This window comes from Diorhabda carinulata, chromosome 1, assembly GCF_026250575.1.
Source record: "Diorhabda carinulata isolate Delta chromosome 1, icDioCari1.1, whole genome shotgun sequence".
In the NCBI taxonomy this organism is placed as follows: Eukaryota; Metazoa; Arthropoda; class Insecta; order Coleoptera; family Chrysomelidae; genus Diorhabda; species Diorhabda carinulata.
Window position 1 is genome coordinate 4,185,656 of NC_079460.1, and position 27,790 is coordinate 4,213,445.

The 27,790-nt window shown below is 32.8% G+C and overlaps 1 protein-coding gene across 9 annotated transcripts in view; it reads left to right on the forward strand.

Annotated features, from left to right (window-relative positions):
* LOC130896152 (homeobox protein prospero) overlaps positions 1 to 27,790 on the forward strand; it is a 229,720-nt gene that overhangs the window by 71,320 nt on the left and 130,610 nt on the right. For 4 of the 9 annotated variants that reach the window (XM_057804017.1, XM_057804038.1, XM_057804076.1 and 1 more), the window contains exon 1: positions 25,421 to 27,310. The exons of 2 other annotated variants lie outside the window; for them this stretch is intronic. The gene's annotated coding sequence lies outside the window, so the exon portion shown is untranslated. Of the gene's footprint in view, positions 1 to 25,410; positions 27,311 to 27,790 lie in introns of those variants that run through there. 3 more of the 9 variants (XM_057804048.1, XM_057804100.1, XM_057804028.1) reach the window with 2 other exon arrangements.

The following is a 27,790-nucleotide window of genomic DNA, read 5'->3' on the forward strand; positions in this document are numbered from 1 at the left end:
AATAAGTTATTGAGAAAACATTGTAGTAGATGTACATAGCTTCAATTTAAGTACAGAACGACGTCTGTAACCTCAATTACTACAAACATCTGGCTGAATCTTTTTGTTATTATTCTCTTGAAATCTGTCAAATTTGTGCTATATACACAATCCCTTAGATGGGAGTATTTTTACAAGAAAAATCCGTTTAGTCTCTCCGTTTGTCAGTCTATCTGTACGAGGATGGTCCCAGTAGTACCTGGTCTGAAATAGAGATGACGATACTTGAAAAATATCACAGTATTAGAAGTACTTAATCTATACAGTTTGAAGAGGCCACATTGCTTAGTATTTGTTTGGCAGCCATCAATAGTGAACGTTTTAAGTGAATTCATAAATACGGAAGGCATTAGCACAAACAATGTAAAAGCTGAACTAGATTCTACTCTGGAGGAGACTGCTTCTTATATATAAACAGTAAAATATTTGGTAGCAAAGTTTAAACAAAGCCGACGACTCCAGAAATGTTGAAGAAAATCCACAAAGCGGTACTGGATGATCGTCGATTCAAAGTGCGCGAGTAGGCATATCAAAACGAGTCGTATATCAAATATTAACTGGAAAATTGGACATGAAAAAGCTGTGTGCAAGATGGGTGCCACGTTTGCTCACAATGGAACAAAAACAGCGCCTTGAAGATGTTTCCCTCAAGTGTTTTGCCATGTTTCATAGAAATAGAGCTGAATTTTTGTGTCATTTCATAACCATAAAACGTAGGTCCATCACCCGAAACAAGAGAAAAACCGTTCCATGTGCAGACAGGGTCAAGACATCGGTTTTTTGGGAAGCGCGTGTGATAATTTTCATTGATTTTCTTGAAAAGGAAAAACTATCAACGGCGAGTATTATGCGAACTTACCGCAATGTTTGAACGAAGAAATCAAGCAAAAATAGCAGCATTTGGCTAAGAAGAAAGGGTTGCTTCATCAAGACAATGCACCATCTCCCACATCTGTTATTGCAATAACCAAAAGTTTGAATTGCTACCTCATGCACCCTAGTCGCCAGATTTAGCCCTATCGGATTATTTTCTGTTGAGGCATGTTGGCATTTAATGGTTATTTGGATGAGCTCTTATTATAAAAAGATATCGAACTTATTGAACATCGCTGGGAAAAGTTCATGGAGCTAAAAGGAGATTAAGTTTTCCAAAATTTTTGTTGGGCCAGGTACTTTTGGGACTAACCTCGTAGTGGCAATATCTCCTCATAGGAAATGTATAGCGAGAGTAGATTTTTTCTGCATTTAATTTCTGTATAGCTGGAAATGTGCCAAAACGAAATAAATTTTAGATATTCGAAAAACCGATTTATTATTAAAAATTATAAGGACTGTATTTATTTCATATTTTGTTTATTAATGTATTTCTATCAATAGGAAAACTGTCACATACCCTGACTTGGAGAGATGCAATCTCTATTTGTTATATATCACAAGAATTTTGTACAGACATTATTAAGAAAAAATTAATTAAATTAATAAAATGTGGATTCCATTGATCTCATTGGCGAAAGACCTCAAATGACATGAATAGACGTGGATCGACGTCAATAGACATCAAAAGACATCGATCAACATCAAATAGACGTCAATTGACTTCAATAGACCACAATTCATATCATTTGTAGTTAATTTGGATTCTATAAATCATAAACGTTAAATAAATAGAATTATTGATAATTTTTTTTACCTTCCATGGAAACTTTGTATATATACCCTATGTGATTACAAAAACTTCTCATCGATAGTATCGCTTCTTTTCCTTGAAAATAAATGACGTCGAGTTGCCTTAAACATGGTCATGCCCAAATTTGTTTTAATAATATTCTCTCAAGATGAAGTGACATTATTTTGGTACTCAGGAGATTTTTTAGCTTTGTAGGCCCCATAGAAGAAATACATTCTATGCAGTTTACAGGATTAGAAAAATACAGATTCTTAAATTTTTAGATATTCAAGATTTTTAGTAAAGTGCTTAATTTAGAGACGCTATTTTATATATACATAGACAAACGTAATTATTATTAAAAATTAAAAATATAAGTTCTGATTTCGTAACTTTAAACTCCTATAACTCAGAAACTATGGATCGTATAAGAAGGTTTAGCGTTATTTCCATGTCATCTGTCACTCTCGAAACTGGCCTATAGAATCTGATCCGCTCACAATATGTCATTCCAGTCATAAACATTTTAGTTTTCATTTTATTTCCGGTAACTTTCTTAACACTAATTGATAATAAAAAAGTTGATTGGAGACAACATAAATAACAGATAATTAAAACAGATAATAAAAAATATGGTCATATTAACGATGTACTATATTATAGATAAATCTTAGATCTGACCGAGAGAGGTCACCACAAATTACATTTTGAAAATTTTCCTTCAAAATATCAAATTTTGTGTAAAGTAAATAGTTACTGAAGCCTTCAATCTTTATTTAATTACATGTGTTGATGAAGCATTGTTTTTAACCGGAAAATTTACCGTTAAAGCTTGAAAACTATTATGTCATTGGTTGGTATGTGGAAACTTGGCTGTACAAGAACAGATAATGCTCTATAATCAGGAGGTCCAAATGAGAAAGTACATATCATTTAGAGACTTAAACACTTAAACATAAAAAACAGCGAATTAGACCTTTTAGATGGGATTACTTTAATCAATATTTGTCCAATGAAACCATCATAAACCTGATCAAAACTGCACTCATCTTATTGGACTGGACTGACACTCTGCACCTATTCCTAGAAGATGTTTTGTTTAAGGTTATTATTTTGAAATACAGGAGACATATTGTTCATAAATCGATGAAAACCATGTTGACATTCAATAAATTTCTCTTCGCGCACCATATTTTCCAGATTCAATTACTAGCGACTACAGGTTTGTTCGATATCTGGAAAACTTATTTTGGTTTGGAAAGAGTGGTTATAGGAAATTATTTTGACGAATAAATCGTAATTTGTGTAAAAAAACTTTTAAAATTTGAAATGAATATTTCGAAATAATTGTATTATAATTTTGAAACCCATCAATGAAGAATTGTAACGTATAAGGTGATTTTAATAATATATCTTCGTATCCGTAATAGCACGAGTACTTTTTCCATGAAAACATTTTCTGTATGTATGCTAATGACATATACCGTCTACTGATATATCGAAAGATAGCAAGATTCCATTTTACGTTATGTTTGTCAATAGAAATTGATCGGACCCTCTAAACATAGAGCTTGCTCTTATCAGATTACTGAATCGTTAATAAAGGGAACTTTGTTACGTTCATGTACACTAGCAGTTGGATATAAAGTGGCCACGGAGTTTATTAAATAAAGGAGGTTATACCGGGAGTTGCTTGGAATTTATAAATGAAAAATGTATCTTCGGAATCGATAGTTCGTTTTGCTATAAGCTACAACAACCAATTAATGACGAATTATGCTACAAATCAATTGAAAAATAATGTATAATCACTTCATTCTTACTATCATGTAATAAATTGTTAGTAGAGATCTCTTCTGGTTTTTCAAAATGTAAGAAATCTTCCGTGGTCTGATGGTCACAATTTTACCATGGAAATTTATGGTACAAGGCTCTCATATCATTTATTAAGCTTAGCTTTTGTTTAAATGGTAAATTTATCTGTTTTTCTCGTTTAAATTTTGAAATGAGTTGACAGGAGCAGTTTTCCTTTTCTATTCATCTTCTTATAGTGTTTTCTCAGATCCTCCGGACGTTGCCAATCACAATGACAAGCTGATTCCTGTTTCCCGCCACTTTAAGCAATTATTCGATGCCGTGTATCCATTCCTCAACCAGGTGATATTTTCCTGCAGCCTTCTATTTCACTCTTCATGATAAATTGTAGCAATAATAATTTCCTCTGAAGACTTGATGGAGGTATTACAGTTTTCAGCATTTAACTGTTGTTAAAAGTTTCCTAATCACATTTGCTTTGTTAAAGACTGCTTCCAAATCCATTCATAGTATTCGTCTATGTAACCACATTCGAAATGCTTCTATACGGTTGATTGTGGTGGCCTTCAGTGTCCAGACTTCACCTCCGTACAACAGCGAGGACCATATATAACATTAAATCATTCTTTGTCTCAATTTTAAGTTCAGATTATCGTTACATAACGGTGCAAAATTGCACGGGATGGTTCAATCCTGCATCTAGTTTCCTTATCCTCGTGCATTTGCTTGGTGATGTAGCATCCTAGGTATTTAAAATTAGAGACCCTATCAACGTTCTGTCCATTTATCTGTAGTAACGCGTTGAGGTATTATTGGCAGACTTGAAGACTTGAAGACTTGAAGACTTGAAGACTTGAAGACTTGAAGACTTGAAGACTTGAAGACTTGAAGACTTGAAGACTTGAAGACTTGAAGACTTGAAGACTTGAAGACTTGAAGACTTGAAGACTTGAAGACTTGAAGACTTGAAGACTTGAAGACTTGAAGACTTGAAGACTTGAAGACTTGAAGACTTGAAGACTTGAAGACTTGAAGACTTGAAGACTTGAAGACTTGAAGACTTGAAGACTTGAAGACTTGAAGACTTGAAGACTTGAAGACTTGAAGACTTGAAGACTTGAAGACTTGAAGACTTGAAGACTTGAAGACTTGAAGACTTGAAGACTTGAAGACTTGAAGACTTGAAGACTTGAAGACTTGAAGACTTGAAGACTTGAAGACTTGAAGACTTGAAGACTTGAAGACTTGAAGACTTGAAGACTTGAAGACTTGAAGACTTGAAGACTTGAAGACTTGAAGACTTGAAGACTTGAAGACTTGAAGACTTGAAGACTTGAAGACTTGAAGACTTGAAGACTTGAAGACTTGAAGACTTGAAGACTTTACCAGGACATATTTCCTTAAGCCTCAACAGCCACCAAGGAACAAATCCTGAGCCGCAGTGGCAATCTTTTTTGTAAAAACAGCAGTCTAGAAATTTGCTACACTAAATTCAATTAGATTGCTTTTACTCCACTCCAGAATGTTCTCAAGCTATTGATGTTGGTGATCTGTTTCTGTCTATGGATACGACGGCACCAGAGGGCTATCGTCGACGAAGCTATAGATCGAATTTGCAATTTTGTTGAGTAGATCGTTAATATTGACGAAAAATATGCATCCCTGAGGAACACCAGCGTTGACCTCAAACTTTTCTGAGGTTTATTCATCGATAGCGACTTAGATGAAGCGGTCTTTGAGAAAGCATGAGAAAACCTGTCCCTGCATTTGATATGTCCAGTGAGATGACACGTAACACTTTTGGAGGAGAATATTCAGAGCGAACATTACTTCTATGGTACCAAGAGAAATTCTATACAATACATGTTTTTGAATAATGTACATAAGGCTTCAATCTTACAATAACAAATGTACATTTTCAAGATGAATATCAAACAAATTTATCCGTTGTAATTTTAAGAAAAGTAATTACAAATAGTTTCTCCTAAGTCAAGCGGAACGTCTGGATCCTTCTTTGGTTTGAGAGAGCCTATGTCCTTTGCCCAAAACAGGAGACGCTTCACCCCCAGAAGTCTGCGAATAGCTTTGTGTGATAGGTCAATCAAAATGACTTTATCTTATACCAATACCAGCAATAGGTTGCAAGTTCAGTTCATTAACTCTATGGCTTTTTGCTTTACCTTAGGTAGCACCTTTTGGTAAAGGGCATTTGACACCCCCTAGACGTACTCGGATATGATAAATAAAAAATACTTACTTAGCTCTGTAACCTAGTCTTCTAGGTTTGTTATGACGGCTGAGTCTCGGTGTCTTATGCATTTTAGTTAACTGGCGATATTGCCAGACTCTCACTCTAATTAAAAATCTAAGAACATCACTTTGTTTTTTCCGGTAAAGTTCTTGAATATATTTGTAGGCTCCCATTATTTCAAGATTTGATCTATTGGCATTTCCATTCGAACTACTCGAGTATAATCTTGTGTTTGCTTCTTATACAAAAAAAATCATTCATTCATTCATTATTATATATAAAAGTTGTTCTAATAATTTAAATACATTAAAACTGGCATTACCTACAAAAATTGACGTAAAATAAATTTCCAGTTATGAAATAAATTTTTGACTCATTCAAAATTAATATTTTTCTGAAATCTGACAACAACGCCGGTTTACTAAAATTCCGCGTGTTCATCTTAACTCTACATGAATTAGATGGACGATAAACGTCAAAAAAATTTTTTATTTGTCGATCCAGCGTCGGTATTTCTGATTTACCTCAACATTGATTTTAGCTAATAAATAAGGGTGAAAAACTGGTTCGTCGCTTGTTCTGTGAGACTTGAAATGAAATAAACAGAGAATTGGACGTGATCGTCCCAATATTCAGCTAATAAATTAATGTACTCTGAGAGATTGCACATTTGAACGAAACGGGTAATAAATTCGGTTGCTGATTGAGCCGAAAGGGATGAATGTTTATTTTGTCAATTTTGAATTCTTCATTTGCGTGTTTGGTAACGCTATTAGACGTATTCAAGGCTTTTTTCAATAGTATACCTATAGAAATACTATAATTATTATTACATTTATGGACTCTGAAGAGAATAAAATAGTTAACATATTTTCAATAGGTGAAGGATAGTTTTAATGTACGTAATACGGTCCATGAGGTCTTGGTTTCATATAGAAAATAAAATCTGTCAGTGATAAGTCTCAGCAAGTTTGAAGCAATCATTTTATTAAACTAGAACGACCTCTGAATCAGGTCTGGTTTCATGACAATGCTCCAGTCCACTTGGCTCCTCAGAGATTGACCATCCACCAAATAGTCCACATTGTTATAGAGGCAGAACTAGTCTGAATACCACGACTAACAATACAAAAAAAGTTATAAAGACTGACTCGCTTATGTACAGCTGAGGCCATGAAATCTTGCCAAACAGATGCACTAGAATTGATAAGTACTTATATAATATATATAATATATAATAGATAGTATTGGAAAGCGTGGTAATGGTTTTATTGCACAAAAGACGAAACCTCTATCCATATTCTCTCGAAGTGTGAAACACCGCGAAACTCCAGAGCACTACACCCGGGGGCGCTTGAAGTAGAAGACCAATATATCTGGCAATTTCAGACTTTTTAGAATCAGAGTGGGCTTATCAGATCAGCTGTAAACACAGGGTCCTCCAATACATGGGGAGTCAATAGATCCTTTGGGTCGCAGTATATACGAGAATCCAAATCTATTTATACATATACATTTTCTTTAATTTCTTATTTCTTAGACCTTGATACATTAATGCATCTAAATGTTCTTGATTTTAGATCACTTCTGTTCTAAAATTGGTTTTTTGGAATAATTTGTAAGAGATTGATGAAAAATTGGCGTTTCGACTTATTTTAAATCTTTATCAGAATATTTTGATATGTTTTAATATCTTTCTTTGGAAACATTATTAAAAAAAAAAAAATATTTTAAAACAGAAGTGTTATTGATTTTATGATTTTTGACTTTTCTTTAGGTCTTTATCTTCCAGAAATAATAAAAAACTAATTTTTACTATTCAACCCTTGAAAACTACCCCTTCGCAGAGAATGAAATAAAAATAAATCTAACTGCCAACTTTTAGATTTTGCATTTTTTTTTGGTATTAAACTTTCTTGTCTCTACTTGAGGTAATTTTTAATTGTCTATTTCCTGGCAAACCTTAATGACCACCCCTTTAATAGAAAATAAAATTTTTAATGACTGTTAATGTTTTGATTTCGAATTCTTTCGGTATTCAAGTGTATTTTCCAAACACAAAATTATTTTCCATTCTCTACACCCCGACATCCCTTAAGAACCACTCCTTCAGCTCTGGGTACTCTCAAATGTACCTACAGGCAACTTAGTATGAACAGAAAAAATCCGTGCGCCAAAATTTAAAACTTTTTCATGTCCTATAATTCACAAAAAAATTTCAAATTCTTATTTTTCCATTAATTTTGAAGCTATGACATCCTACAGAAAAATCATTAAAGGTAATTTTCAGTGCTACAAGCCTATGTATGTTAGAAGGGCTTGAGACCCTCCGCATTTTATTAATAAAGGGTGAAGATAAGCGATCTTCGCACTATAGTGACAGATCAATTTGGTTACAACTCCTTCAATTTTTATGCTACAAAAAAATTAAAAGAAGCAAAATAATTGTCATGAAAAATGCTTTGATTTGACTGTTTATTTATTTTTGTATCTCTTATAGTTATGGAGAAAAAATGAGCAAAAAAATTTTTTTGGAAAAATAAAAAAAAAGTATTATTTAATGCTCATTTTTTTTTTTGAAATAATGCATTTCTAATCAGTCAAACTTTCAGATGTCGTGAATAACATCCAAATAAAGTATTTGATACAAGGAAGTTTAATTTCGATTTTCAATGAAGTGGTATTAGATTTAGTGCAATTTTTTTAGTTTTAATTATTTTACATCATATCTCACTAAAACTTCAGTCGAAACGACTTTTATCAGTAGTTATTTGAAAGGTATTTTTAAGGTCTTTAAAAAGTATTTAATGACTTTTTGTTGAAAAATGTACCGTTTTCCTGTTATTTGAGGTTAAACGCTCAATTACGTAAAATAGAAGCTATTCAAGTATCTATAACTTGCTTTAGGTAGAACATTAAGATCTCAAATTTAGCTAAATTCCTTTGTTTTTTTATAAGCTTCATTTTTGTTTATCATAGTTTTTTCGATGAAATGCATCATTACAGAGTTATACATAAAAAACTATTGAAAAATTTGGTTTTTTGACGAAAAATCGTACTTTTCAATTGCGAATAACTCAGAAACTATTGATCTAGCGAAAAAACTTTATATGTCATTTCTCACTTTAAATTTGCTGATCTTTCGATTTATGGGGTTATTTTAGGTGAAACATTTTCCACTCCCTAAAAGGGGTGGCATCCCCCCAGGGTGTTTGCACACTTCGGCACCATGTAGATCTCGCTTTTTGGATACACACCTATCATCTGTGAAAATTTCAAATTTTCAAATAAATCGCCACATTATTATATACCAATATACAATGTTTCTAATTCTATTTTTTGTATAGTACGCCAATGGATCTAATTGCGTCAATATGGGTGACGCACATAGAAAAATTGTATAAATAAATGACATTTAGAGAAACGATGGATGCTGTACATTTTTGTAGTTTACGTACTACTCGTGCAAACGAAGCGGATTACACGGCAATTACAAAGTTATGATCTGAAACGTTCATGAAAAATAAATAAAGTAACAATTCCGGTAAAGCGTATGGTAATTATAAAAACAGTGTCTTTCTCCTGTTAATTAACACCAGCACCGAGACCACTGCCATTAATTTTCATTGTTGTTCGTATGTGTGGCATTAGTATAAGTAATTCTTGAATTATTTCTCTTAATACTTTGAAATATTTCAGCTATTAAATTTCATTTGCCCACCAACTAAGATAAAACTCGCCTAATGGATATTCGGGAAAGTTTTTAATTGCTAATTAAATACGTTTTTAAGCGGCTTCATAAACGGTTTCAATCCGCTTTTATTCAATAAAAAATCATTTTTTTGTTAATCGTTACCTACATATTGTTTCGGGCGGTCTAAAAAGTTTTTTCCGATTCTTACTTAGTTTTTGAATATATATTATTACCAGATTACCTGAAAATTTCCCCACTGAACAAACCATAATCAATTTCATCATTATATTTCTTATAGAGATGATTTTGATTTTTTTAACAATTTGTGTAACTACAAAAAGTTGCGCCTGATCCAATATCAACATTTCATCCCCTCGTTATACAGACGTCTGAGACGGAACCGTCAAATAAAACCCGTTCCTAAACAACTAGCCCTGGGACATGCCTCAGGACATTTCAAAAAGTTTAGCTTTGAGAAAAACTTAACATCAATAATAAACTTTTAAAGCAAATGGGATCAAAACACCATACAAGAAATGACAAGAAACGCCATTGAATTGTTGCCTAAAAAAATCGAACGAGCTAGGCAATCCCTTCATGGGACCTGAACACTTCTGTGGTATCAGCTACAGAGCAATGGAAAAAGCACTGGAAAAGAAGGTACATAAGAGCAAAACCAAATATTTGGGGAACCTACAAGGGCTGAGACAAGTAAGGATTCTTCTGGGAAACTATAACCAGAGTAGATCTGCTGAATGTATCAAATCAGGAAATAACAATCTATGAATACTAACAGAAGTCCCATCGGGGTAATATCGCCTCAATAAACACCTGAAGACGCTAGACCTAGCACATAATGTGGCGAGCAGATTTTGTTGCACAGAGGACGAATCCTCTATCCACATTCTCTCGAAGTGTGAAACACTAAGGAGCTCCAGAGCATTACACCTGGTAGAGCTTGAAATTTTTGTTTATGTGCAACTGGAGCCATGAAATCTTGCCCGACAGCTGAACTAGAATTGATTCCAAATCTTCAACATCCTCTCCACATAGTATTAGAAAGCGTGGTAGTGATTTTGTTGCACAAAAGACGAAGCCTCTTTCCCCAAATTTATATATACAAATACAGACGTCAGCAGTCAGGCAACAAATTTGTATTAAGAGAAAAAAATGCATCGTCAAAATGAAATTATTGAAAGAAAAAAAAATTACTGCAAGTGCTCAAATTAATGCCCATCTTGATCAATGCATTTACGGCAACGTTTCTCAACAGAGAGGTGCAGCGAAGCATGTCAAACTGTCGACTTCCGGTAGAACCGGAATTTGGCCATCTTTGAAAATATTCTAGTTGAAAAGATCGCATCCGAAAACCCAAACTCAGAAATTTCCATGATTTTACTCTAAGTATTTTGCCATATACAAATAGTTTTCACTCGTTGTGAGACACTCTGTACATGCCAATAATTGCCGATGCAGGTAATTTCATAATACATCTTCAACAGTTGTAGAAACTAACACGTCTGGGTCTTTTTTTTTCTATAATTAGCAAAAAATTTTTTATCCGAATAACTACTTTCTCAAGTTTGTTGCTTATAGACTTATAGTATCTAAGCAATAAGCTTTCGCTAAAGCTACTACTACCGAAAATTAATTTTAAAAACAGGTTAAAATTGACGTTTCGACTTCTTATCAAAATAAACACTCATAATGAAAACAGACTAAAAATTAAAAAGCAATAGAAATCTTTTGAGTTTCTGTATCTTTAATCTTTCTCAGATGATTCCAAATTGTTTGATAGTTAATGGTCAGTGATAAGCCGGCTGGGACAAGGCAAATGTTTTACAACTCAGCTTCAAAAACTAATAACTTTTATCAGAAACAAAATTATGTAACGTTGAATATCACCTATGAAATGTGAATCAAGTTCATTCAAATTAAAGGTCAACTCATGCATCTACAATAAAAGTCAGAAAATAAAGCTTCAAAATAATAACCACATGATACACCATATTTAACACTCGTGGATTATTATGAAAACCACTAACTATAGCTTAGATTTTTGATAATTTTATAATATTAATAATTTATATAACAATTCATCACATAATTTCCACCATCTTGTATGACTGAGAACATTTCGACGACGTCTTAAAGACGTTAGACCGTAAGTTAAGACCCTTTGATTATGTAATTCCGGAAGTCTGAGTTACAATTCCGGAACGATTTGTCGGGGTAACAGACACGTGCTACAACAAATTGATGGTTTGGGTTTCAGATATTATTAATCAACTGATCGTTGTGTCATAAATTAGATATACAACGTGAAATATTTTTTGCGAAAGTACTGTTTTCGTACATTTATTTTTATACGACTCAACGAGGTATGAACAAAAAAAAACGACGAAAGAATTTTTGTAGCAATTGCTACTATTAAAAAAAATGTTTATTCAATCAATTGACGTGTGTATTGGAACTTGGTAAGATTTTTTGGCATTGTCATAAATATCTTGAAGCGTTTTGATATATCAGGCCAGAATATTACTTTTGGAGACTGCGTGTTTTTCTACTGACTCGTCCATGTTTTAAATGAGCTATGTGCTCTTTAAACCCGACAACGGAATCTTAGTTTGTCCAATATTCATTCCATCACAATCATCACAACTAATTTTGAAAGTATTTTATTCTTAGGATTGCCCAACAATTGTTTTAAGATATTGTTGGACTTATAAACTCTGCTAAATATTCTTTCCAATCCTTTTATATTAAGAGGATTGAAAGGTGCATTTAAAAGCGATATATGAGCATCTCGGATGCTAAATCTGTAATATCAAGTACAAAAATCGAGTAATCTGCAGTTTCAAAAAGAAATTTTTAACCAATTCAACATTGGAAGGTCCAAGCCCAGAGATTTGAAAATTTTATCCTGGTCTTGTTTCGTATTGTTCTCTTTGGTAGATGATGGCCAAGAATTAAGCAGATGTAGGAGTTTTTCAAAGTGCAGTTCCCCAATGTATTTATGAGAACATCTTTACTCTCCATGATAGAGAATATGTCTTTTGAAGATCTTTTAGAAGCTGCCACTGCACTGGGCATTGAGAGCATTGAGAGTTCAACTTTGACAGTTTAAGAGAAATATGATTAGAGTATCCCTCCTTCTAACCCCTATGTCGAGAGGGTATTTTCTTACATGCAGTTCAGATTCCACTGCAGCGTGGATTTGATAAGAGCTTGGATTCAGATTTCTGTCACCCGGAGTCGGCAACCCGCATCAGAATATTCATCATTGTATATACTGATTTCAAAGCAGTTTGTTAGAGCAGATTCCAAGAAAAATGTCGAAAAGTAACAACCAACGAAATCCTACGAGGCTGTTACAAATTATAACGACAAATAATCCTTTTCCGTATTCAAATCGGTCATACTCGTATCATACTATCTACTAGCGGGAAAACATAAATAAATGTGTGAAATGTGAAGTAGTGAAGAAGTGAAACTGTGGAATACTTCTTATCTGACTGTATGACATGCCACATTCACTAAAGAAGCTACTGGAAGAAGGCCAAAAGAAACTTATGAAATATCCGAATGACTGTACGAGGAAGGTCTAAGAAGTATCTGGCCGAACAAAGGAAACACAAAAATTTTGGAAAACTTAATCTCTTTTTAGTCCCTTACACTTTTCCCAACAAGTTTGATACCTAATAGGAATCGTCTAGCCAACCATTAACAGCCGACATCAACTCTTCATTGTTGAAAAATCTTTTACCACCAAGTCTGGAAACAGAAAGTAATCCGAGAGGGCTAAATCTGGCGAATAGTGTACATAAGGTAGTAATTCAAACTTTAATTACATTACTTTTGGCCATTGCACTAACGGATGTGTCACCTAGTGCAATGTCTTGCTTCTTAACCAAATGCGACTGTTTTTTGTTAATTTCTTCACTCAAACTTTGCAATAAGTGCGCGTAATATTCGCCGTGTGAAAATTATCCCACGCGCACCCCAAAAAACCAACGTCATGATCTTGCCTGCAGATGGAACAGTCTTTGTCTTCTTTGGAGCCCATTCTCCCTTTTCAATTCATTGTTTTTATTGTTCATTTATTTCGGGCGTGAAGTGATGGACCCACGTTTCACCATGGTTGTTATGGATCAGTACAAAATCTAGACTTTATTTCTGCGAAACATTACCAAACGCCCAACTTGCGCATAGCTCTCTCATGTCTAAATTTGCAGTTAATATGCGATGTACAGCACTTTTTAATTGCTAACTTTATCTGTTAGCTCGTGCACTTTCAGTCGATGATCATCCAGGATCGTTCGTCACATCATTTTGTCGACCAATGCGCAGGTCAAATGGTCTCTTCAAACCTCAAACATAGATATTGTGTATAGATTTGTACTTTCTAATACAGTTGTATTTTTCAAGCAGCTACCGCCATCTCTAAGTCAGGCTAGGTATTTCTAGGACCATCCTAGAAATGTATTTACAAATATCATTTACCATTCTTTAACTCGCTAGTAATCTTGACCTGAAATAAATATTCAAAATAATTGGAATGTTTGTACAATTGATCTTACCGCCATTTTGCGTAATTGATGATTGGAAAGTGTATATATACAAGGTATTATTAGATTAATTGTAATGAATATGTTCAAATATTTTGTCAAATGGTATAATTGATTTAATTTTTTCCGCGTTTTCCGTTGTAAATTTCATTAAATTACTGATCTAAGACGGTTATAGTTAAGTTTGGAAAATTAAATCACAATATTAATACCATATATAATAATAGAAAAGTTCTGCGCACGATTTAACCTACAATCATGTACCACTGTATCTTACATGTTAGGGATGAAGCAAATTACGTAATCAGCAGACCATGGTAAGGCACAAGGCAGAAATCACTCAAGGAAAACATCTTCTAACGGTCGCGTGCCTTATCTTACCAATGACATATGGAATTTTCGACCGTTAAAAAGTGGGGAGTAAGAAAAGACGCTATCAAAAGGAAATTCAAAGGGTAGTTGTAGTTTAGATGTCTTAGAAAAAACTAATAAGTCTGATTATGTGCTAATAGAATTTATGATAGGTTTTAAAGAGTAACGATGTGCAATAATTTTTAAAAAATATATAATTTAAGTTTCAATTCCACGTGATATTATTTGGATTTGGTAAGTATTGAAATTTATTTGTTAAAACAATCAGTGCTGGATATGGATAATAAAGGGTTTATTATTTTGCTTCATAACAACACCAAAAACGAATAGAGGGAATCAAAAGATCTCAAATTATTATTTTGTCGTATACAGGGCTCAACAAAAATAGTTTAATATTTAAAATTTATAAAATTTTTTTTATATTAAATGACAAATATGTATATGTTTCTATAGTAATTTAAGTAAATACACAATATACCCACGGAAGCTGTAACCATATAAAACCTTTTTTCTTTCAAGAAAAATTTTAACGTATGTTTAAGAATTGCGTAGAAAAACATTTTTCTTGATTTTATTGTATTTTATGATAGATCGTGTCCTTATGTAAGATTGGTTTCCTCTGCAGGACTTAGGGGATGCTTATGGAATAATATCGTGAGAAAACGAGTTATTTCTCATAATTTATAATGAAAAATAATTTTATTTCAATTGTAGTAACAATGATTTTTATGAGACATATAACGGCAACTAGTGGAACTAAACTTAATTATTTCTCTTGACATTTCATCCATTTACTGCTAATTAATTTATGAGATATGGCAACACTGATGTGAGTATGTCAACTCTGACATTGAAATCATAAAGTTTGACATTTTTAATAGTGAAAGTACCCAGAACGAGTGATATTTGAGTTTTTTATAGATTCTTTAAACGTTCATATTTTACAAGAAACAGATATTTTCGTGCGATAATTTTTTATGAATTTCCACTTGAATTGAACCAACAGCAGTGCGCTGATCAACTCGCTTTGACTTTTGCCTATAAAGCACCATCTCGATTCACTGTATTTAGCTGGTTTTCCAAATTCAATCTGGACGCACTTCGCTACAGGATGAATTTCGTGAAGGTTATTAAAAATCGGCTGTTGGGCCAAAAAACATCGATGCTGTACGTAAACTGATATTGCAAGATCTTCATAACCTAACCTAACCTAACCTAAACTAACCTAAACTAACCTAAACTAACCTAAACTAACCTAAACTAACCTAAACTAACCTAAACTAACCTAAACTAACCTAAACTAACCTAAACTAACCTAAACTAACCTAAACTAACCTAAACTAACCTAAACTAACCTAAACTAACCTAAACTAACCTAAACTAACCTAAACTAACCTAAACTAACCTAAACTAACCTAAACTAACCTAAACTAACCTAAACTAACCTAAACTAACCTAAACTAACCTAAACTAACCTAAACTAACCTAAACTAACCTAAACTAACCTAAACTAACCTAAACTAACCTAAACTAACCTAAACTAACCTAAACTAACCTAAACTAACCTAAACTAACCTAAACTAACCTAAACTAACCTAAACTAACCTAAACTAACCTAAACTAACCTAAACTAACCTAAACTAACCTAAACTAACCTAAACTAACCTAAACTAACCTAAACTAACCTAAACTAACCTAAACTAACCTAAACTAACCTAAACTAACCTAAACTAACCTAAACTAACCTAAACTAACCTAAACTAACCTAAACTAACCTAAACTAACCTAAACTAACCTAAACTAACCTAAACTAACCTAAACTAACCTAAACTAACCTAAACTAACCTAAACTAACCTAAACTAACCTAAACTAACCTAAACTAACCTAAACTAACCTAAACTAACCTAAACTAACCTAAACTAACCTAAACTAACCTAAACTAACCTAAACTAACCTAAACTAACCTAAACTAACCTAAACTAACCTAAACTAACCTAAACTAACCTAAACTAACCTAAACTAACCTAAACTAACCTAAACTAACCTAAACTAACCTAAACTAACCTAAACTAACCTAAACTAACCTAAACTAACCTAAACTAACCTAAACTAACCTAAACTAACCTAAACTAACCTAAACTAACCTAAACTAACCTAAACTAACCTAAACTAACCTAAACTAACCTAAACTAACCTAAACTAACCTAAACTAACCTAAACTAACCTAAACTAACCTACATTAACCTGAACTAACCTAACCTAACCTAAACTAAACTAATCTAAGCTAACCTAACCTAACCATTTTTAAATTAAAAAGCTGCCCATCTCTAGGACGCACTTTGGCAGATCAAATTTCCTTGTGCGGTCGTCGAATGACCTTTCGGATTCCTTGATGGTTGCTCAAAATCGGTTGTTGTGCCAGGAAACATCGATGCTGTACGTAAACTGATATTGCAAGATTGTCATGTGACATACCATGAGATTAAAGCATATTTGGGCATTAGGTCCACTCATGAACATTTGACTGTCAAAAAGATTAGTTGGCGTTGGGTACTGCCTAATTTGACAATCGCTCTAAACGAGCTCTTGACAATTGGTGCGAAGAAATGCTGGAAAAATTCAATTACGGGACATCAAAAGACGTCTATAAGATCGTGACAGTCGACGAATCATGGATCTATGCATATGAACCCTAAACTAAGCAATCATCGACTGTATGGGTCTTTCAAAACGAGCTAAATCTAACTAAAGTTGTTCACTTCGAAGCAAATGGTCTCCTGATTTTTCGAAATAGCCGAAGTTGTCGCCATCGTTCCACCAGAAGAATGTAGGAAAGTCAATTCTGAATGGTACACCGGCATGAATCAATCTCCACCACGACAACGCGAGCTCTTAAATATCAGCTCAAACAAAAATGTTTTTGAACATCGAATTGATGGGTCATAGTACTGCTATGGAAGGAGTAATAGTCATAATTTATTCCATTACAGAACAATAATAAGGGTATAAAATTCGCTTTAAATTTATAGATGAAATTGGAGACTTCTTCTTCTCACGCCGTCTCCTAATTGGTTGGTCTAAGGTTGGTGACCACGTTTTTAAATGTGTCCCTGTCAACAGCTTTCTGTTGCGACCAATGCGTCTTAGTACTTCACTGTTGGTGATTCTGTCAATCCAGGGTATCTTCACGATGCGTCTATAAGCCACATCTCAAATACCTCAATTTTTTTTTATTATTTCAGGTTTCAAGGTCAAAGTTTCCAGCAATACTGACCACAAATAACATTCCATGAATCCTATTCTGATGTGGAGGTTTAGATTTCTGTTTAATAATTGTCTTAATTGTCAGCTTTCTTTTGCGACCAATGTGTTTTAGTACTTTCTCGTTGGTGATGTGAGTCAAGGGTAGGTGGTAGATAAAATTTCGATTTTATTGATTACTTTTTGTAAAAAAAATTGGAGGAATCGAGTATAAATTAACAGCGTATTGAACAGATCAAAATTTCAGTATTTTATCGTAGAGCTTTTCATTTTTGACCGGAAAAATGATGTTTCATATTTGACGTACGAGCGGGAATTGTAGAGAAATACATTCGAAACTTATTTACTTTCCATCCCAATACAGGAATGAATTTATTATAATTATTATAGCTGTATACGAAAGCGCCCAATGTCAATAAAAGCTTAACTGTTTGAAAATTGTTGTTTTTCAATTACGCATTTGTTCGAACAGAAATAGTTTGTTTGACGGTTACAAAATGGTTTTCAACGTATATTAAAGGAATTTGTTTATCCTGTATTTCTGATAAAAATAAAAATTCATTTAGTGATTGTTTAGTATACTACAGAATTATTTACAAAAGTATAAATCAAAAACAATCTGCTCCTTTTTGATAAATTGTTTATTTGCGTATTATACACAAGGTGTCTCAAAGAAAGTACATAAACATATATAAAACAATTTTAAGAAAAGTAAATAGTTTATTGAAAAAATATTTGCTACAAATTAAAAATAATTACTTGGAAATTTATTTCTTAAAAACTACATCGTTGCCCTTAAGTCAAGTTCGTCAAGAACACTGTCCACGTTTTCGATTGTTCTAGGAGAGCTCCATAGCAACTATTTCCCAAAAGCCAGGCTAGCGATCAACATAAGCTCTCGCACAAACAACAGCTAAAAACTAAAGAAAATTCTGGTTGATCTATCTAGGTATCACAGAAGCTATGCCTCCCCTTCACTTTCACCTTATAGTAGAAAAAAGGGCATTTAGCGAAACCCATAAACTAATATAAACAGAAAAGTTGATGTTCTGACAAGTCACCTAAGAATTCTTGAGAAAGCTAGAAACCAATGGACCAAATTGACAGCATGATGGACCATGCGAAGTGGTAAATAATGACCTCAAATCATGTGTAGATAAAGATAGGAATGCATCTTTCTATTATACAGATGGTTAGAAGTAAGGAAGTAAGAAATGGATTAGATATTTGTGGACCTAAATGCAAGCTCTCTATACCACTCAAGTTGCTAGCAATAACCCAATGACGGACCTTGAAGGTCATCAAAACTATTTAGTGCACGTCCATACTAACGTGGGAGTACTAGCTAACAGAAAGAAAGTAACGTGGTCACCACGCTACCAGGATATACTAGGCAATGAGAACAGCATTGCCAAAGGAAGGACTAGAGCTGTACTGTGGCCTGATGAGATGTCACATAATTAAATAACTGAACAGATAGCTAAAGAATCATATGGAGTCGCATCGGACAAAAACTCTAAGCATAAGACAATCCAAAAGATTCATAACGATATCAAGTCTAAAGAGCTTTCTTATGATGACCAGAAACGACATCAAACCGGTGGTTGGGCTTCTGACAGGTCACTGCCACGTCAAATTTAACCTTAAGCTGATAAACATGTCAGAGGGTAACAGATTCTCTTGGCAAGCCATAGAAACAGCAGAGCTTTTATTCTGTCTTTCTCATTTTATCAAATGGTTTGAAAGGAATAGTACCAATACTTTGGGAAGTGGGACACAAAAAATCCTAGTCTATGAATTTCAGAAGCAGAAAATTGAGATTCAAAGTGGCTGAAAAGCCATGAGGACCATATATCAGTTTTGATATACCGATGGACTCTTCCATCGGATTTTTCCATATCTCTAACCTCAATCCAACGGTAGTCCAATACCATTTGTGGACTTTTCGGACTCTGCCCATAATTTGAGGCGTAGTATTGTGTATTCAATGATAGCTCGATACTCAATTTTTTCCTTTCTTATAAAAATGTTTTCTTTTAGAATTAAATATTTGTTCCTAATCCCGGCCCTGTTCGTCTTCGTTACGCACAAGCACAGCCACGACTACGATCAAAATGCATTTATGCGTTATCAAATTCATCTCGGTATTCATGTGGGTTACCGGAAGTGAAGTCGTCGTTGATTACTAAATGAGACAAATCTATTGATTTCTATTAATAGCTGGAAAAGCAACAACAGGTGGCCCGTACACTTCCATAAAAAATAAAAAAGTGCAACAGCGTTTTTTTTTTCGATTCAACCGACCGCTCCACTGACACCTATTAATTCGTTTTTCAGTTATACTTTTTTTATACTGTTATTCATTTGATGGCTATAAAAATTTTACTTTTTATTAATTATGTAACGAGTATTTATATATATGATTTGATTTGGCGAGCGTTCATCAATAACTCATTTTAAATCATTTTCACTTTTTATTTGAAACTCAAGTTATATTTTCGAATTTTAATTTGAATAATTTCCAGTTAATATTTTTGAGGTTCGAAGTAGCCATTTTCAAATTATCTAGATTATCTCTTATATTTAACTTATTAAATGTATATAATAAATTATCTAAATCGTTCATAAAAATATCAATTTTCAAAAATAATAAACTATCACTTCTTTACTCAATAATTTGATAAGGATAAATTGAAAGGAATAAAAAAAATAAGAGACTTAGCACTTACAGTAATTTGAAGTCCTGTCCCTCGGCGTAGATCTCGTGCTGTAGTATTAAGATACTTGTCGAGTCTTTTACCGCACTATGCGTAAAAATTTGCGACGGACCGAATCCTACTGACTGCACGAGTTATATTTCTGATGTCCAAAAATGTATTGAACTCAAAATTACAATATTTTTAGGAAGTTAAATGAACACAATTAATTTCACAAGCGAATTAACTACAATTAATTACCAAGTGTTTATAGTAATCTTATTTTTATGTTAAATGCTAACACATGTTTACAAAATATGATCTTTTTGTCCTTATTTTAAGAATAATCTAGATTTTTGTTCATGTAACTCTCATGAAATTTTTTTCAAACGATTAATAGAAAATTGATGTTTTAAATATATTTTCCACTGACGTACAGATGCTACTAATAAAATAATTCAATTATTTTTTTGACAATTTTCATTTTGTTCTCAAATACTCTTCATTACTAAGTTAGAATTTGTGGAACCCTTGGCGATATTCATACTGAGTACACCACCACTACACCAACACTCACAATTACACTGTCTGACGCTCGTTTCGTTAACCAAATTATCGTCTTCAGAGGCTGAGGCTAAACTGAAATCTAATGACCTATTTTATACTAAATTTTCTTACCAAAAAACTACTCATGCGAAAATTGATGTGAAAATTCCCGCCAAGGAGGTTTTCCCGCTGGAATTAATTTTCGCCACAGCGTTTTTTCTACTGAGAAAATTTAGTATAAAACAATCATAAGATTTTAGTATATGTTTCTGAAGACGAAAACTTGGTTATCGAAACGCGCGTCAGACAATGTAATTATAAGTGTTGGTGTAGTGATGGTGTAAACAGTCTCGCCGAAACGCGCGTTAGACAATATAATTGTGAGTGTTGGTGTAGTGGTAGTGTAAACAGTGTGTTCAGTATACATACTCTCCATATTTACCGCAGGAATTTTAGCTAAAATATAAAAAAAATCACAGGGTTTGTTCAAAATTTCAAGCTCTTTCATAAAATCCCAAAATTAGAAAAATTGCAATGCACAATTTTTTTCAGAGCTGTCAAAACTTTCCAAATAATTTCGTCTGACAACTATTTTAAACTGTTTATTGTCACTGGTTATGTTTAGATCAGTTATTTGGCGACAGGTACGTGGTTAGAGCTGTCAAAATTTCTGAAAATTGTACTTTTTTGAGTTTGCTAGCCAAACGGGCACATTTTTTTGTTTGTTCTTCTGCAGTTGAAAGCGTATGCAGCTTCTAACACCATGATAGTACATCTTATGTGTTTTTATGATTATTTCTGTCAAAATTTTTCGGCAAAAACAACAAGAAACATGATTCCAAAGATAAATACCTTGGAGCTATACTGAGTCCTTTGTTTGTTCACTTACACAAAGGGGGCATAATTGGGAGTTTGAAGAGAGACCTGATCAACCAAATTCGGTTGGGAGAGCGCCATCGGTAAATCCACCTGTGCCTGAGTGCATCCTCAAGATTCTTCGTAGTGGGGCCATGAAACTGGCTGTGGTTTTCGCACGGGGATTTTCACCCGCAGTGATATTTGTAGCAATCCGAAAAAAGTGACATTAGCGAAAGACGATGACGAAAATCCTGTAGTACCAATGAATGGAAAAACACATCAGAATGGACTTGTTTCTTAACTCTCAGAACTATTGAGTTGCTTAGAAGATATTATTTTAAAATTTTCGCACCTTTAGGCAATGAAGCAGCTGTATTAAGTTATTTATATTTATATATAAATAAAATTGATGCCAAGAACAGCCAAAACTAGGTTTGTAGCAATTATACGTGATTTGTAGCGTCATAAAAACCCATACGACGTACTGTCATAATGCTAGAAGTTGCATACGACTCCAACTGGAATAATAATGTATTTCAACGAATTATTGAGCAGTAGAAACAAATTTTAATTTTTGTATGAAACTAAACGGCCTACAAAAAATGTCTGAAAAAAATTATTCGTCAAGTGAACTTGGTTAAAAATTAGTCGAAGTTAAAGTTCAACTTGAAATAAAATGATGACTTTCACAATCTTTCATGTCTTAAACACATGAAACAATATTTTTCGTGATTTTTCTCATTTTATTTCCAAAATTTATTGAAACAAACTCATGTTTTATTACACAATTCGAATAAAATCGTTGAAAACTGATTTCAGTGTAGTCGGAAACACCTTAAAGATTCTTGATGCGATTATATCTATTATTTAATAATTTGTTATTTGAAATCAGTTGTTAACGCTTTTATTCGAATCATGCTGTATAAACATAAATTTTTTTCAATAAATTTGGGAAATAAAATGTCGTTTTATTTTTTTAAGACATTTTTTTGTATAAAACTATGAAAGATTGTAAAAGTCATCTTATATTGAACTTTAACTGCGGATAACTCTTAATCCAGTTGATTTAGCGAAAAATTATTTCAGACCTTTTTTGTAGGCCGTTTAATTTCCTACAAAAATATCTATTCCTTTTTACTACAAAATATTTCGGTGAAACACACTGAAATTCCAAAAAAATCCCCTGTAATTTAAACAGGAAATTAAAACGATGCATTTTGATAAGAACCGACATTTTACAAAAATTTTTTTTTCATCATTTTGGACGATATTTTCGTTGAAACTAGAGAAAATTTTTTTCATTCAGTAATGCTAGCTTGATCTAAAGACACCTACTGATGATAACTGTTCAAAAGTGATTGTTAAAAGAAATTGATTGAAAATTAATTTTGACAGTTGTAGAAAAAAATTCTACAGTGCAATTTTTCTAGTATTGTGATTTTCTGAATGGATGAATTTCTAACTAAACCCTGTAATTTTCGCAACTACACGATTTTTTTGCATGTTAGAATCTATAATTAATTCAGTAGTTTACTCAAAAGCTAGTCCGATTAATTAGTATATGATGAGTTATTATAATCTAACAAACAAAAAAATAAATTAGTCAGCTATATTATCGTTAAGTGAATGAAGAAGAAAACAACAATAACTACTTGTTTCGACTTATGATAGTGTGTACATACGAAGTGTGGCTGTTAAATAACGAGACTGGTGATTGGTAAAAAGGTGGAAGTCACACGGTACAAGATCCGGCAAATAAAGTGGGTGGTCTATCACTGGGATGTTGTTCAAATCTGAGGATTTAGTTGACGGTCAGCTCGAACTAAAATATTTTTATGCACCGATAATTTAGTTCATAAATTTTATTTTTAGTGTATTGGAGTTAAGAGAGAAATAACTAAAACCTAGAAAATAGGGAAACAATTTAGTGATTAACATTTTTTTTAAATTAATTACTAACATTGTTTTCAATTTAGCATTTTTTAACTAGTGTCTTTCGTATGGTAATTTGAATTCTTGTTTTATTGGTCTACAAGTGCGCGATGGTGTTAGATATCGATCGTTTTAATTGGATATGCTCCCGATGTCCATCTACGTCTTGGTTAACCAAGTTCTAGTTTAAGGGCCCATTAAGTCGCCATATACTTGAATTAAATTCTAATGGTCAAGAAAGAATAACGAGGTCCGTGCAGATGTCCAGTCAAATTGCTTTTGGAAATTGACAAACCATATATTTATTTCGTTAGGCTGCAAGACACCATGTGGCCTTCTTTACAGTTAATTCTCCCAGTCCTAAAAAAACAATAGGATATAAATCAATCCATCGTGACAAATGTTAACAAAACCATATATAAACATATATAAAAATTGATGTTCGTGTTTATTAAAAACTAACAAACAGTACAGTGAATTAATATGATTTAGTTTTAATTAAATCTCATTTAATTAATATAAAATTGGAGATAGTCTAACAAATATGAACTACTAGATTACCAGATCTAAACTGTTTAGATTTTTTTGTGGATATTCTGTAATGAAATGATTTACTTTGGATCTGTTGTAAGACCTGAAGTCGAAAACATGCTACAAGTCTTACCAATGTTTGAATGCTAATTTTTAGCAATGTCTACTACTGTTATAAATTTTCATATATGAAGTGTTGAAGTTTTAGATTCACTTTGAAGAAGTTTAATGACCTCTTAGACCATATACTGAAATTCGTAGGTTATGCAAAATTAACGCAACGTTTGAGCGAAGAAATCAAGCAAAAACGGCCACATTTGGCTGAGAAGAAAGTGTTGTTTTCATCAAGACAATGCACCAACTCACACTAGAAATTACAAGACCCAAAATTAATAAAGTAAAGTTTGAATTGCAAAATCATGCACCCTTTTCGGCTAGATTTATACCCCTCGAATTATTTTCTGTTCCCATACTTGGAAAAATGAAACGGTGCTAAAAATTTTTATGTTTCCTTTGTTGGAATACTTACTTTTAGGACCATTCTTGTAGTATACGATGAAGTTTTTTTATGTCAGACTATTGAAATTCAAATATCCCTGAGTGGTTATTTATTTTCAATCAACTGATGCGTTCCCAGATATTTTGACTAGATGCTTCGACGGGCGTCAGTAACGAAGTAGACTGATATGTTTTATATAGAATGTTCAATGAAATCGTACGTATTTGCACAGTTATAACCTGATATTTTAGGTATTAATCCCTTGAGCATTAATTCTATTTTTACTATGACCAGAATTATTCTGTTTAATAATAGAGAATCATCAGTAAATTTATGTCAATTTCATCCATTTAATTAACGCATTGAGAGAAAATAATTTAAAAAAAAAATTTTTATATAGTGTTATTATTATTTATTTTGTCGTTTTATAAACTGGTCAATTCGAATCTTTGAAATATCCAGAAACCACCTCGTGTTGCTGCCGCTCAGTCCACCGGAGCGAGGTCCCTCCGAAATCCTCTTTCACCGTATATGCGTGCAAAAAAGCTGCGTCGAAAGTTCTCTCCGGCGCCAAAGGATGTGTGAGGGCGCCACCGACCGGCATCCTTGGCGTCCCGACGCGACTTGCTCATGCGTCTCCCCACTCCTTGATAATGCCTGATAGTATCCCACAAGAAGAACATTCATTGCCATGTTCCCCAAGTGTTATGATTCCTACATAATTCCTACAGTATGTGCATTCGACTTTTTTAATTCTTAAGGATATTACATTGAGGTAAGTGGGGTTTTGTTACAAAAATCGACGTTGCTTGTTCCTTTTAAATTTTGTTTGGAAGTTTTCATTTCAGTTGCTAAAATCATAGATGTAAGTGAAAGTTACCGGCAAATTTATACTACTTATAGTGGACTGCGCATTAGAAAAAAATTTAAAAAGTTTGAAAAAAAAGTGCTACGAGGACTCCCATTCAGAAGACAGTTCGGACTAAATATCATATAAAAAAGTGTAGTGCGATTAAATCAAGTGATAAGAAAAAAGTTGAATTCGATTCGAAGTTTTGCATGTAATTTTGTTTCAAGTTTTTTGAAAATTTCTCCCTAGAATTAAGTTTCTTTATTATATATGACTTATCTCATTTTTTTTTGAATTCATAACATCAAATTTCGAAATTCGTTTTAATTTCTATGCACGAATCTCTTGATTTTTCCATTTAATAATATTTTTTTCCTAAGGGAAATTTTTCATATTTGCATTGAATAAAATTTTTCCATCTTCCGCCTCAATTCGTCTCTATTTAACTCTAAAATAGAGAACAAGTGAACCGTGATCTTGAGTATTATCTGTTCGAACTCTATGTTGATTCAACTCTTTGTAATGCCCAGATTGCCCAGGTCAGATACGAACACAATGGAAAAATTGAAAGTTGTGCCTATGAAAGTTTTTTTAAGCTACAACTGCAATTTTGTATCGATGCTTAGAATCTTGATTGGAGGAGTTTTCAATTCGAAAATAATTTATCTGCTCAATTATTGATGTTGAAACTGATTTTTTTAAAATGAAAAACCAATCTAGTAGTTGCGTTCATAATTTTTTCCTACGTTTTACGAGAAAGTGAAAAATCTTTTTTAAAACTTTTAAATCGTTGAAAATATTGGTAATTTAACACAAAAATCAATTGAAACTTCTATTATAAGTTTATAAATTTTTTTAGTGGATAGATATGTCTTTCTTTAAAAATTCATAAAATATGTGAAGGAATCTTTTAGAAAACATAGTTTTCATTTTCAAAGTTTTTTCCAGACGAAAATTGTCTTTGATTGTAATAATTTCAAAAATTTCAAATCATTGTAAAAACCTCGATCAAGTCTTTCTAATATTTGTAGTAACTTTTGAAAAAATATTAATGCTTCAAAATAGCATTTTTGAGTTATAAGTGATTTGAATAAAGTAAATTTTTCAAAAAATCCAAAACAGATTCAAAAATCTTTTTTACGAAAATCAACTATTCGAAACAGTATCTAATCAAAATCTAATTTAATTAGAGTTTCTATTCGATAAGACGTTTTCAGAGATGAAAAAATAATCTACCCTCCTATATAATTCGCAAAGGGTCGCAAATCGTTATAAAAACACATTTTTAATAAACAACGGGAGAATTTCTTTAAAAATCTTAGGAGATACTTAAAAATATCACTTAATTACCCACCTCCCCTCCTAGGAGGCGTGTCCGAGGGGGGAAAAGGACCCGAGCGTCGGCGCGCGTTCTTCCCCTACGACGTCTTGTGTCAGTCGGCCGTCGGCGTCGTTCTACGACGCCTTCTTTATCCCAAGGAGCGCCTTAAACCCATGTCTTAGCTAGACGCCTTCACTTCTTCGGTATCATCCGTAGAGTAAGGACACAGTGTCTAGTCCTGTTCAGGATACACGCTATAAAAACGAATAATTTGGACTTATACTGAACTTTAGTAATAATAAGTGAACTTAATTAGGAGTTGGTGTTTAGTATTAGTGATGTGTTAATACAGAAGTGGTTTATTTTTATTTTACTTTTTATTGAAATGGATTAATATTATGGGTCTGAAGGTAATAAGTTTGCATGTTCGGTGTCACGCTTTATGTAATAAATTTTATTTTTTGGCTTTGTTTTATTTTATCCTTTTATTTCAATAATAAAATATTTTTCAAACTTTGCTGCTATTTAGTCTCTAGATATTTCAAAACTTTTGTTAAAAACTTCATACATATTAACGTGAGAATTTTGGAAATTTGTATGGAATATTTTCTATAGAATCTTTTCCAGTAATTAATTTTTTATGGTGCTATAAAAGTATCTCTTTCTAAAGTAATTCAAACTAAATCAACTGAAGATTTATATTGTTATCAGATGTTTGACATTGTACGTTTTTTTTGTAAAATTTCACCCTGGAAATAAATATTTGCTGATAAAATAATTTGTAAGCAGCAGAGCCCAGGGGAATTATATCTATTATTTTTATTTATAAAAATATGTTCAAAAAAGCAATTATTATGCAATAGTATCCTAAGATCCAATTTCGATTTCCT